Source organism: Thunnus thynnus, chromosome 20 (assembly GCF_963924715.1).
Source record: "Thunnus thynnus chromosome 20, fThuThy2.1, whole genome shotgun sequence".
Taxonomy (NCBI): domain Eukaryota; kingdom Metazoa; phylum Chordata; class Actinopteri; order Scombriformes; family Scombridae; genus Thunnus; species Thunnus thynnus.
Genome location: NC_089536.1, coordinates 10,695,824 through 10,709,544, shown reverse-complemented (window position 1 = coordinate 10,709,544; position 13,721 = coordinate 10,695,824). Strand labels below are relative to the sequence as shown.

The window sequence follows — 13,721 nt, the reverse complement described above, 5'->3', positions numbered from 1 at the left end:
TGGTTATTTTTAGTAAGCTGCCAAATTATATCTCATTCTGGGGAGCTTTAGATGAAATCTTTCAATGAGTTGTCAAATGCACTGCAGCTCTGGAGTCTCTGTTTATCTTCGTTTCTTTCCCAGCTGATGCTACAACCTCTTTGAATGTCAATGTCATGTCTCAATGTGAGTTCTGTGGTAATCCTTGCCAAGACTGTTAAAACATGAAGCACTTGCTTTAAGATAGAGTTGGATAACTTCAGCAGTTACTTCTCCTGACTTAATTTCCCACTGGAGTTTGACAGGAAAATTGTGAGGAGAGACAACTGTTAAAGTTATCTGACAGCGTGCAGCAGGAAAAACGCACAGCAATATCCATCCCTCTTACAGCTGATTCCTATCAAAAGCCTCTTCGGAGACTCCGAAATGAGAACCTCCTCAAAGCAAGTAAAACTTCTCTCTGAGATTTTTTACGTTTTCACCCAAAGAGGCACACTTCTCTAGGGAAAAAATACCCCTATTCTCTCAATTTCTCTTAGAAATAACAAACACAAGTCTCAATGACAAGGCTGTTTATACTATTGATATTGCAATCCATTATTACCCCCTTGTTATTTTCTTCAAAAAGCCTCTGTTTTCTTTCCACTAGAGCCCCATTTGAACAATGGAGCCCATTTTTCCCTTTCAGATGCTGGAGTTCCTCCAGAGGTAAATCTGTCAGCACAGGGCCAAAACAAAGAAAGAGAAAACAGGAAGGTGTGGACACCCTGCTGCACCAGCCCGGCTCTACTATTAATATCAACTTACATGCCCATATCCTCAGCACCTCAGGCAGGGGAGAGTGTGATTTCCATGAACTAAGCAAGGCCTGCGACAGCGTAGGCAGGTGACAGCTTGACACAATTATATTTAGCTTGATAATCACGGCAGACTGAATGCTTTCAAAGTGCAGAATTGTTAAACCAGTGCCATCGGTGATGATAATTTAGTCTTGAAATATACAAACAAGGCAGTCCTTGAAATCCAAGATACTGTAGCCCACCTTGTGCTATTTACATCCAATCAATAAACTCTTGTTTCTCAAAGTTCCAGAGGCTGAGGTTATCAGTGCAAGCCACAGCTGAAGCCAAAGCTGAAAACACTTCCCTGTACAGGAAAAACGCCTGCAGCGTGCCAACCTGGTGAGCAGAGGGAAGGCGTGGCCAGCCTTTTGCGAGGGTGAGGTAAGAACTGCACTCGCCACCAGCTTGGTGTCAGCGAGAGGCCAGGCTCCGGCTCAGACAGCCTGCCTGAGTCCAGCCAGCTCAGCTCTGCTCCCTCTGGGTCCTTCCAGGAAGAGCCAGCGTGATTCAGAGCTTCCTGGTCCAGGAGAATGAGGTGCTTCCACTCCCCCCGGAATGTGCCCACGAACACACACACACACACACACACACACACACATGCACACGAACACGCATACATCACTCAGCCCACTCCCTGTGGACGGTGAGACAGCCAACTCCGTGCTGTACTTGGGCTTACATTGGGAGGAGGCCAAGTCAAACAATGTGTTGATAAAGTCCAGAGCAGAGTGGTGAGAGGAACACAGAGAAAGAGCACGAGGGCCGTGCTGCACAACACGAGGACGGCGATTCACACAGCCAGGAACACTTAAAGGATAATTCCAGTTCATTACAACTTTGTTTTTATTCCCATAGTTTTGGCCAGCGTCTCTATCTGTAATAATAACAACATTGTATTCAAGTTAATTGCTGAGATCTCAGAAAGTCAATCAGGGCAACGAACACAGTCAGACATGTTTTAAACAAACGTCCAGGTGAGCCAAACACATTTGGAAGAGAGCATGAAAAAAAAAATGATGCGCCAAACTGTTGTAAACACCGATCACAGTATACGCACTGACTTTTTTTGACCTGCCGTTCTAGTTGTACTTCAAAGTCAGGTGGTTTATATAAACTGGATAAACCGTCGGCCCCTTTATAACCAGTCTGATCCGTCTGATCATTTCTGTCTTTTCGTCCCTTTGGACTTCGTTGTAGCCATGTCGACACGTTCCCAGATCTAAGCAATTACTCTGGCAAGCCCAGTGTCATCATAACTGATATAATGATAGCCAAAACAACAAAAAAAAACCCCCAAAACACTACATTGTAATAAACCAGAATTTTCCTTTTAATGCACGTAGCAGTACAGCATCGGCTATGTGGTTTTTCTGCTCCCTGAGCACAGTTTAACTGGCCGTATTTTAGAGAGCCGGAGCCAATAACTGACTTTACAGGAGAGCTTTTTATCCCGAGCCCCCTCTGATGGGCTCACAACACAGGGTTGGCCTCTCTCTCTCTCTCTCTCTCTTTACCACATCCTATCATCTCAGGCTCTACTAATGCACCATGCTTCAAGGGACCAGGACTGACACACACACACACACATATATATATATACACACACACACGAACAGCTCAGTCAATTAGTCCTGGCCCAACCTTGCAGCTGAGAGATAAATGGTGTGGAGTCTCAGCAGGCTTTTGTGCGAAGCTGTGCTCCTTGTTCGCCGTATGTAGAACAGCTCTCTGGAGGGCAGCTAGCCCCTCCACCGCGAAGAGACGTGGCGAGCGCGAAGCTGAGGAGGGGCTCGAAAGTGCTCAGGCTTGTATTAAAATATGACCGCAAGGACCCCCAATTCCCTAATCAGAGCTGGCCTGAGAAGCCAGAGGAGGAGAAGGAAGAAGAAGAGGTGGGGAGGTTCTGCCGGGGTGTAAAGGTGCGTACAGAATTTCAAGTCAATCCACATACGCCTCATTAACCGTTTGTTTGTGCAGTCGAGCTGTAACACGTCTACTGAAAGAGATCTAATACAGACTGCCAGATGTTTCCTGAGGAAAAAAAAAAAACAAACTTAAATGCGGCCACTCAGATTGCGTCCACACAAAGACGGCTAGAAACGCTGCTTAAATGCGTCCACACTTCCCTTCTCAGGTACTTTTTTAAGTTCTATGTCCACACTAAAACACCTGAACAATAGCAAAAAGGGTAAATCTCATCTTGTTTGTCCTCTTTAGGTTGGCAAAATTTGTAAAGCCAAAGCTCGGTTACTCTACTGAGTCTCAGCTAGTCGCATTTTTGATGCTGCTCTCCATGATATGATGTGTTTCAGTACAGCTGAACTCACAATATTATTGTTTTGATTTGCAAATTTTTCGATTTCAGTCATCACACAACTTAAGCATAAAATAACGAGTGGATTGTTGTCCATAAATGCTACTTTTTAACAGCAGTTCCTGCATTGCATTGTTTAAAGGAATATTTTATGATTTTATGACTGTAATCTTACAAAATAAATATCAGCTTAATGGCAACACCAGTATTGTGTGATTTAGTAATCACAGTGAAAGTTAAGGTTATGACTGCCACACAGCAGGTGTGCGTTATCAGTTTACAGAAGTTCTGTTTTCCCCAACCACACTAAAACGTGAGTCCGCCATTTTCAATTTTTTTTCCAATCGGCATGGCATTTTCAAAAAGCTCAATTTTTACATGTGAAAAAATGGCCGGCTCAATGTGGACGGAAGGTCCAAAACACTGAGAAAAGAATGTCTTTTCAGTTTCACCCTGCTTAGCGTGGATGTGGTGTCAGCAGGGGGGGAGGGTCCGACCGGAAAGCCTCACCTCCATCGGTGTAGTAAATCAAGTGGCTAAGCTGCATTATCTGCAACAACATGACAATCCTTTTAACACCTGACACACCCCGGTAACAAGCGTCTCCCCCCCCCACACGGAGCCTGTTGACATGTTATATATGGCTCCCACTCCTTACTAACTTTTCACGAGATGTCAATCCTATCGGTGCACACACACACACACACACACCTTTAAATCAACCTCCAATGCCAGCAGGGCGGGGCGGATGCAGGTGTTTGTGTTTATGAGTGCAAGAGCCTTTCCATTGACAAGAGGGGAAAACACACACACATACACACACATATACACACACATACACAAACACAATCACACAGCAAGGTGAAAAATTACAGTGGGGGGAAGTGGCCTGGTGGATTAACTGCGGAATAAAAGTGCTGATGGGCAACAAAAGAGAAAAAACAGCTATTCATCACCCTGGCACAGGATCAAACTCACACACTTCTCAAATGCCCTCCTTGAGTTATTGTGCAGCGCGGCTCTGGTGGCAGCTCCACAGATAATGCTGCCCTACCTGAATTGATTAGAGTGCGGATGTATCCTCTCTTTCCAGAGATGGAGCGCATCCCTGCATCTCCTCAATGCCGTAGAAGAAATCTTTTAATATGTATTTAACAACTACACTGAGTTTTTTTCCCCCCTCTTTATGAGTGTTTTTTGGGAGATAATCAAGCATGCAGCCGGGGAGCGGTAATTTTCTCAAACAAATGCGATCTCAGTGCTGTCTCCCGTTTCTGCTGCTGCTGCATTTCTTTGAACCTGAGGGAAACAAATTGGGGGCATCTGTGTGAAACTTAAATCACTTTTTACACTATTAGCTCTCTGCTGCTATTACACTTGATACTCTGGCACACATGTCTAATTTTTTTGTTTTTTTTCTTATTTATGCAGCAACTGGAGTCATACAAAGAGATGGGGAAAAGACTGTAGGAAAAAACAACCAGGTAGAAAGTGCTGTCAGATACATTGCTCCAAAATCACTCACAGCTGTTCAATCAGGTTCAGAGCTGCAAAGATAATTTGATTAATCGAGTAGTTGCCAACTATTTAATTAATTGATTAAGCTTTTTGAGTCATTTTTAAAAGAAGAAATTCCCAAATACTCTATAAGCTTCTCAAATGTGAATATTTTCTGGTTTCTATGACAGTAAACTAAACATCTTTGGGTTGTGGACTGTTGGTCAGAACAAAACAAGACGCTGGAGGACGTCACCTTTGTCTTTGGGAAACAGTGATGGACATTTTTCACCATTTTATGAACCAAACAACTAATCGATTAATCGAGAAAACAACTGACTGATTGATCGATTAGCTGCGGTCCTGATCAGATTCAGATCTGGTGATAGAAGAGCTTCATCATATGATTAAGTCACTGCCATCTTGATCCAAAATTGAGGTTAACTGGGTCCGCTCAGTATTTTCATACACATCACAGAGCATGAAAGGATGTTAGTCGCTCTGTTGTATTATGCAGAACACTTGTATGACAGCATTTGCATTTGTTATGTTTTTTTTCCACTAATTTACTCATATTTTTCCTTTAATTTGTCACCTGTCTTGTACGTCAATTTATCATTTATTCAGTGTCAGAAAACAGTGAAAAATGTGCATCACAAGAGTGAAAAGGGACGTTTTCAAGTTGCTTGTTTCATCTGAACAGTCCAAGCCCCAAATATGTTCATCTTACTATGCTATAAAACACAGAAAAGCAGCAAATCCTCACATTTGAGAAGCTGGAACCACTGAATATTTGGCTTTATTTTTTTTTCTTGATAAATGACAATCTTTGCTCTACAAGCTGCCATCTGTTACAGTTTAGTGTCTTTTTCTCAAACACCAATCAAAGCACCATTTTATCAACAATCTCAACATCAAAAGGAGGCTAATAAAAACCATTAATATGAATATAATGTCATCAGCTTTATCTGCTGTTACTGATGTATAATATCAGTGCTCCGCTAGATAGGCCATTTAAATGCATCAAGTCCGTAGTTGTGTCATATGTAAAGATGTGTGTATGTGTGTATGTGTGTGTGTGTGTGTGTGTGTGTGTGTGTGTGCGCGTGCCCTGGCAGTACATAGCCCTACACAACATGGGGAGGAAATGCCACGAAAAAGGGTGAATCATGGGATTGTATCCACACTGAAGACACACTGACCGCCTCGGGGTTTAGGTCAGTTGTGTTGTCTGAGCGGTAGTGACTGATGCTCCCGACATAGACGCCACACACACAAACATACAAAACCACAATTTCTACACTTTCTTAAAAAAAATCAAGATATTCTCCTCCTGTTTTTGTTTTTTTTTTTGTTTTCCATAATAAAAATAGTTGCTGTCAGAGAGCTTCCCCCCCCTCCATCGGGGCATGAGAAGAGGCGGTGGCCTCCATTTCAACTCGCCGGGTCACGGGGGTCGCCACGCCTTTTAAAGAAGAGAAAAGCCCTTGTCACAACGCTAGGTTTCTCTCCTGCCTGCCACAAAATGTCTCCTGACACAAAGCCCTCGCAGTCGTATCAGTGCACTCCCACTGCACCGCCAACAAATGTGACCTCCTTTTTTCCTCACTGCTAAAATAATAATAATAAAAAAAAACTTTACTCACCTCTACCTTGCCAACTGAAATGAAATAAATAAATGAAAACAATGTGTTCTGCAACTCTGCCAGACCACAAACACGAGTAATTTTTTTTTTTTCTTTTCTTTCTTTGCTAACTTCTGCTTGAGATAGTTTCCATGTTAGAATTAAGGTGACGGCTTCAACTTTATACTGAGTTGTGTTCAAGGCCTGGGGGAAAATGCTTTTCACTGTTTATCTTTGGCTGGTCTGTGCCAAGGTCTATGAAACACTGCAGAAACTTAATGCTGCTGATGCTCAAACCTGCAGGAAAAAGGCAGCACTCTCAAAGTCATGCCAGGTCTTTGAACACTAAGCTATAAATTGTCAAAACCAGAGTTACTGTACCACAATGAGGTTAATTATACCTTTCTGCTTGAACTACACTTGTAATTCCAGATGACTTAATGGAATTTTCAGGGCCAAATGTCTGTAACCACAGATCTGTTTTTCATTTTTATACACTCATAATCAAATAATTCTAGTAATACAGAAACTATTAGTCCATTAATCGATCGACAGAGGATTAATAAACAATGATTTAGGTAAAAGGTTAATCGTTTAAGTAATTTATGAAGCAACAATGCCAAATATTCACTGGTTCCAACTTGTCAAATGTGTGGATTTGCTGCTTTTTTCTGTTTTAAATCATTGTAGATGAAATATCTTTGGGTTTTTATCCGTTGGAGAAAAAAAAAAAAAAGCAAGTTGAGGTCATCACCTTGATCTCTGCAAGCCTCTGTTGGATATACTTGACCTGAATTGGAAAATAACTGACAGACTAATCAATAATGTAAATAATCATTAGTTGCGGCACTAGATTTCAGTCAGTTTTGTGAACGCTATGGGGTATAATATGCTAACAGAACTCATAATGTCTCCTGAGGTGTGACCCCTTCCATCTGCTCCCACAAGAATACAACAATCACAGAACACACACACACACACACACACACACACACACACACCACCCCCACTCACCACACACAGAGGTCTGTCCGGATTAAATCAAGTGCGTGGAGAGCAGGGCCCCATTACCCTGCAGAAGCCACTTCAATAGCTGCTTTACTAGCCAGCGTTTCCCCCAATTATAAAAGCACAAGGCTTAAGTCAGCAGGGAGGTTGGGGGCCCCTTGCAGGGATGACCTTCGTGAACTTGGGGATGGGGGTGAGGGCAAGACGTGACCGCAGGGCCAGGAGGTGAGAGTCCAGTTAAAGGGGTGCGGAGAAAAAAAATGGAGGACTCGTGTATAGATTTGGACGTTGTCGTGTCGTGTTTTTTTTTTTATTGCTAAAGAGAAGAATATAAACCTGAAGTTGCAGGAAATACTGCTGAGAGTAGACACACTTTTAGCCAAATTAACTTCCAAACTAAGTAATGGAAAAAAAAGAAGGTGGAGGAGGGCAGGGAGGAAGAGAGGAGGATGGAGGATTAGGGGGTGGGGACAGTGACTGGAGTGGGTGACACAGGCGGGACAGAGAGGTGTGTGTGTGTGTGTGTGTGTGTGTGTGTGTGTGTGTGTGTGTGTGTGTGTGTGTGTGTGTGGGGAGGGAGGCTACAATCTCTGCGCAGAAAATTAACAATTCCACACCGTGCTGTGTCTGCACAACATTAAATGCATGAAACGCATGAATTATTGCGCGGAGCAAGCTGAATTAACTCTATATATCAAGCTGAGTCCAAATAGTTCAGGGGTGAGGGGCTGTGTGCCTCAGCTGATGAGGTGGAAGGGGATAGCATGGGGAGGAAGAGGGAAAAATAAAGTAACTCAACATTTCTATCTCCTCCCATTAAAGTTAACCACTTCTCTCTCTCCAGAACCATAAAGCTGTCAAACAGACCTCTGATTTATTCTGCCCTTGCCCAGGCTCCTGTCCTAACTATCGCATGCCTCCAATTAATTTTTTTTTGTTGCTCTCCATCCCTTCCCTGTAAATGTAATGAGATTGCAGCACTGAAAACTGCTGACTCCCGTTAATGCACAATTCCTTAATAATTCCGAAAGCTGGCTGCAAAAGCTGAGGGAAGATGCATGCTCGCCCCAATAATAGCGTTTTAAAGGCGCGCCGGTTTTGTCGGAGATGTCATTAACATTATTCATTGCAACGTTTTTCTCACATTTGCACATTACAGACTGACCAAAGCTCAAACATGGGTTGAGTAAACACTGACTGTAATGTATGATAGACTCTTTGTGACGAATACAATCCTCAGATGCGATCGGTTGCTGCGTCCATTTGTCCACCTACTCTTCACACCACTCAGCCGTTCCCTTCAATAGAGACAGAGGTTGATCTCAATTGTAACATTGAGGAAGATGTATGGAAAGACATAGTAACAAATACAGGATGGTCCATTTGGGCTTGATACAGACCAACTTGTGTCGAAGCAGGTACCTTCTTACGCTAATTGTGGGAATGTTCTTTCATTTTTTCCTTTCTGGAAAGAGGTTACTGGTAAATTGGGTGAATGGCTTGAGAAATCCTTACCAGAACCTCCCCATATTTGTCTACTGGGAGATAAATAAGAGTTACTACCAGGAATATCTAAAGCAGAATATGAATTAGCACTGACAGACTTCATCACCGCATCTAGAATTATTATTCACCACTGGAAGAGTCAAACTCGACCAGAATTTACTGACTGGATTAAGCTGATGACTGATAACGCCTCCTTTGAGTTGATGATAGCTAAGTTAAATGACAACAAAGGGAAAATTTTACCAAGCCTGAGATAATTTTTTTAATTATATAAAAGATGGAAATAGATGACTGTGACATGTAAGGGGAGGAAGACTATTATTCTATTTAACACTCTTCATAGTTGAGGATATATGGGATACATTGTACATGTTTCTTTAACATAGTGGTATTGTTTATAGAGGTGTTTGTTCCTTTTTTAATATGACATTTGACTAACCCAAAATTTAAATAAAAAAAAAAAAAGAGACAGAAATTGTTTTGACAAAGATGTGAGCTGCCGTGAAGAGAAGAGGAGGTCCAGAGAAAAGACTTTTCAGTATTTACAACAGCACACGCTCATCAGTCGCGGAGGCGATCAGATAGGAGAAAATGGCTGCAGTAATTGCATTTGGAAGATACAGCATCCTAACATACAAACAAGGTCAACAATGTGGGGCTAATTGAGTCAAGATTTTAATTACCACAATCATATCTTTCAGAAGTGTCCAGAAGACAGAATAAGACACTGCCTATTGGCTGTGTTGATGGTGTGATTGAGTTGTGCGCTGACCGTTACGGGTGGGCTGCAGGTGCACGGTGGGAGGTATTAAATAGACTGTTTTGGTCAAAAGCTGAGCACAGCTGGCAGGTGTTGGTGTGGAGGGACTTTATTACCCTATAAACTATCTAAGACAATTTACTAATACCGTCTTCTGTGGGCAGCAAAAGCCCCGATTCAATTACTGCTGAAACTCAACATGGAGAGCCCTCGGAGACCGGAGAGGCTCGACTCATTGTTCTTCATGTCACCTTCCTAAGCAGAAAGTACAACGGCTAATGTTCTCACACTGCTGGAGCAAAATGAAAGGAAACTGCCAGTTGTTGATGTAACCTAATACATGAGCGTAATACCCGGCAATCTGAAAATTGATATGTTCTCATGGGCAACTAATAACTCTTGTCAGAGGAGAAAGTGGATTCAAGCAAGCTTTGGTGATTGATTGACATGTTTGGGACAATTAGAAGCTCAAGGAAGCGAATGTTTCCTGCTTGTTTTGTTGTCCTTTGTTTGTGTACATGGAGAAGATTCATTAGGCCTCTGCATGGAGGATTTGAGGTCTGCGGAGCGAGAGGGACCCAGCCCAAGTGAAGCATGTCAAATTAGGAGGGAAAAATCAAACCGCTGCTACTGGGACTCATTAGAACCTCAACAAACACAGCATTTTGTTGTGTATGTGTGTGTCTGTCTCTGCGTGCATGTACTAATAAAACAGAGGAGTAGCGTTGGGTTGTGTGGTTTTAAGTTATTTTCATCATAGCAGTTTGTTTTATGAGGCACCGAAGCTGAGAGACTCTGCAAACAACTTTAATGAAAGTGAGGATCCAGCAGCCTCATGGGAACAAAAGTGCTAAGCTGATGTATCAGGTGACTTTAGGAAAATACCCAAGTTTCCCAGCTTATAAAACCAACAAGGACACACGGTGTCAATTGATGCAAAGCACCTCTTTGTGTATGTGATGATTTCTACAACTGAGCAGGGGTTATGGTGAAATGTTGGGCTGATTGAATATTAAATTTCACACACACACACACACACACACAGTATTCAGACCAGTCTGTAAGAAAAAAGTAAAATGTTCTCTTTTGACAGATGTTTAGCACACATTATGCTTGGGGTTCAACTGGTTTAAGACATATTAACGTGGTTGCTAGGCGATCAACAACAAAAAAATGAATGTTGTTTATTAGTTTGCCATTCAAAAATCATGATTGTTGAATTGCTATGTAGCACAGATGTTCAACAATCCACAGCAGAGATAAAGACCCAAGTCATCCAACTACAATTCACCAATCTAATGACTTTCAGTCGGCTTGTACAAAACAGTGCAACAATTAGCCAGTCAATTAACAAAGGATTTTGTTTTCTGCCATCACAGTGCAACACATACAAAGTTATCCTTCATGTGTACACACACTTAATGGCAGCAAACGAACATGTATTTGTGCTACTGGTTCATTGCAATATCCTTGATGATGGTGAATGCAATCTGCAACCTCCTAAATGTGAGATTTTGAATTTTTGAGTAGGTAAAGTGGTTACAAGCCATTTCCGTGGACAGATACAGTCTGAATATGAAATGAATTATACAGAGGTTTCAAACTACCAAACAGACAAAGGAAGGCTTCCAAATACATTAGACATCTCAAGATTTAATGCAACCGTGACTAATCATTGAGCACAGTAGACGGTAAAGAAAACAGAATGGCTGTAAGGAGGAGAAATACTTAAATATCCAGTGGAGAGAGTGAGAGAGTGATTTCTTGCCTCAGCTGGCAACATGCTCTTTACATGGGCCACCAAGAATGGGAGAGCCAGTGAGATATGGGATTTATGTCCCTCCTGCAATGAAAAAGGGGAAGCCCAATATGTCATTGGAGTGGGGAAGACACATCTGTCGCCGCATTCATCCCTGGGTAACCCTTCCTTTTACGGTCCCCTAATTACTAAGTATTTACCCAGTAAATATAAGGTAGATTATAGTATATTACTGAGTAATTACCACTGAAAATAAGTAGGTAAATACAGCTGAAATTCTAAGAAACATACTTCCTAGGAAGGTAAGGGAACCAATTCTTCCAAACACCTCCTCTATTACCCATCAATTCAAGTTACAATTCTAGTTATCCAAGGTTTATGCTGGCAACAGCCCAAGTTTAATTATGTTCCATCAAGAAATTCAGATGGTACTTTCCAATAAATATTTTTTCTTATATAGTTATAGTTCATGACTACACCCATTTATAAAGAGTTTATTAGATTTATCTTATACTTACCTGGTAAAAACCTCCACAGGAACAGTTCTTCTAGTGTCATGGTACATCTTCTTAAATACTGGGTACATTCTTGCAGATGTTTTTACAATTCACTCAGTAAGTAAGCTGAAAGTGTACTGTAAAAGGAAGCCTTGTTTGTTTCCATTGTATTATCATGTTCTTACCATATCCTTTTAATAATTATTCCATTGTCTGTGCTGTTAACAGGAACTTGTACCATATATGTTCCACAACATTACTAGTACTAGTACTGAGTAAGCTGAAACAGAAGAACTGTCAAAGAGAGTCACGCTTAATGACATGATAGTTATATTGTACTAAAAAAAAGTGTGTTTGTGATGTAAGGATCATAAAATAAACATGATAATACAATGTAACAATATGTACCAATGTAACCACTGCTTCAGTTTATTATAAAATAATTACTGAGACTCTATAACTGTAACGACTCAGGAGAATCTTTTTAGGGTCTGGCAGGAGTTTACTACCTATATCCAGTTATTTGTATGAATTGCTGGACTGGAGCATAGCTATCCTCATTATACTTCGGATAATCACAGAGTACTTTTATCCTACTTCCTTACATACCTTATATACAAGAAATTAAAGGAAACTTACACCTCCATTAAAACAAAATGGATAAGTGTACATGCAAAATAAATTGAACCTTGGTTTGGTAACAAATCAGTCCCTTTAAATAATTGGCTTAATACATTAACAATTACAGTTCAACCTGGAATGTACTGTGTCCCCCCTAAATTTAAGGAGTCCTTTCTGAGTCCATGGACTCGTAGAACCAAAATAGTCTTCAATTGAAGGGGAAAAAAAACCAAAAAGTGTCTCTTTTAGTAGGAATCCAAAGGGGTCCTTTGTCTTTAATTGGGAAATTAAATACCAAAAGTTTTCCAGGAGGCTGTGAAGCAGCAGCCGTCAGTTCGTCTCCAATAGCCACAGGGAGCAATACGAAGTCCACCTCAAAGCTAACAGGGGAATATCACATAAGCAGGTGATGTGAGGCCAGTGAGTGCAGAGAGAGAGCAACTGGCTCTCACAGGCTTAGAGCCCTTTTTTAGCTCTATAATAAACAGAACTGTGCTCTAGGTTTAATACACAATACAAACTATAACTCATTGTATATTACATGCAAAACACACATTACTCCCTAATATAAGGAGTAAAACTATGCCATCTAAAGCAACGTATTCCTTTGGCATTTAGCTTAAAACAGCATAAACCATGTGAGTTTACATTCTGGACACAGAGGCAACTTGTACTAACTTAATTTAGCAACTGGCTCTCACAGGCTAACTCTGTCACAGCTACAACCAACTGAACCTGCTTTGGCTTTTCCTCCTACCAGCGTGTTTGTACACAAACTCACCATCGTAAAGCGGTCTGAAAGTAGTACTGTTGTACACTTAAAGACTCTTACATATCGGTTGACAGTGATAATATAATGACGCAAACTGACTAAAATTACAGCTGGGTTACACCAACACAGAGCTTAAATTGTTGTTAGCATGCAAATACATAACTATTATACACTTAATAGAAACTAGGCTCTCAGAGACAACTCCCTACCATAGAAAACAAAAATACAGAACCCTTCAAAATATTGCACTTTGCCTTTGTAGGGCAGCATAATTGAATTCATATTTCAAACGTATTTTGAAGGGTTCTGTGTTAATGGTGGTGTAACCTACAGAAAAGTATATGGGCACTAGAGGGTTAACTCAGAGCCAGACGGTTTTGACCCTTGGCGCATCCCCTCAGCTCACCCAGTGAGAGAGTGCGCCCCTGTTAGCGCCAGATTCCACCGATCGAGAGAGAAAGGGAAGCGTGTGAAACTGCAGAGTTGCAGCGTGATAGCTTTCCAGAGTTGTAAAAAATCCAGTTTGTGAGTATTACAAACT

The 13,721-nt window shown here is 41.4% G+C and overlaps 1 protein-coding gene across 5 annotated transcripts in view; it reads right to left on the bottom strand.

Annotated features, from left to right (window-relative positions):
- ctbp2l (C-terminal binding protein 2, like) overlaps positions 1 to 13,721 on the bottom strand; it is a 106,591-nt gene that overhangs the window by 62,019 nt on the left and 30,851 nt on the right. The window contains exon 1 of one of the 5 annotated variants that reach the window (XM_067576773.1): positions 1,158 to 1,304. The exons of the other annotated variants lie outside the window; for them this stretch is intronic. The gene's annotated coding sequence lies outside the window, so the exon portion shown is untranslated. Of the gene's footprint in view, positions 1 to 1,157; positions 1,305 to 13,721 lie in introns of those variants that run through there. 5 annotated transcript variants of the gene reach the window in all.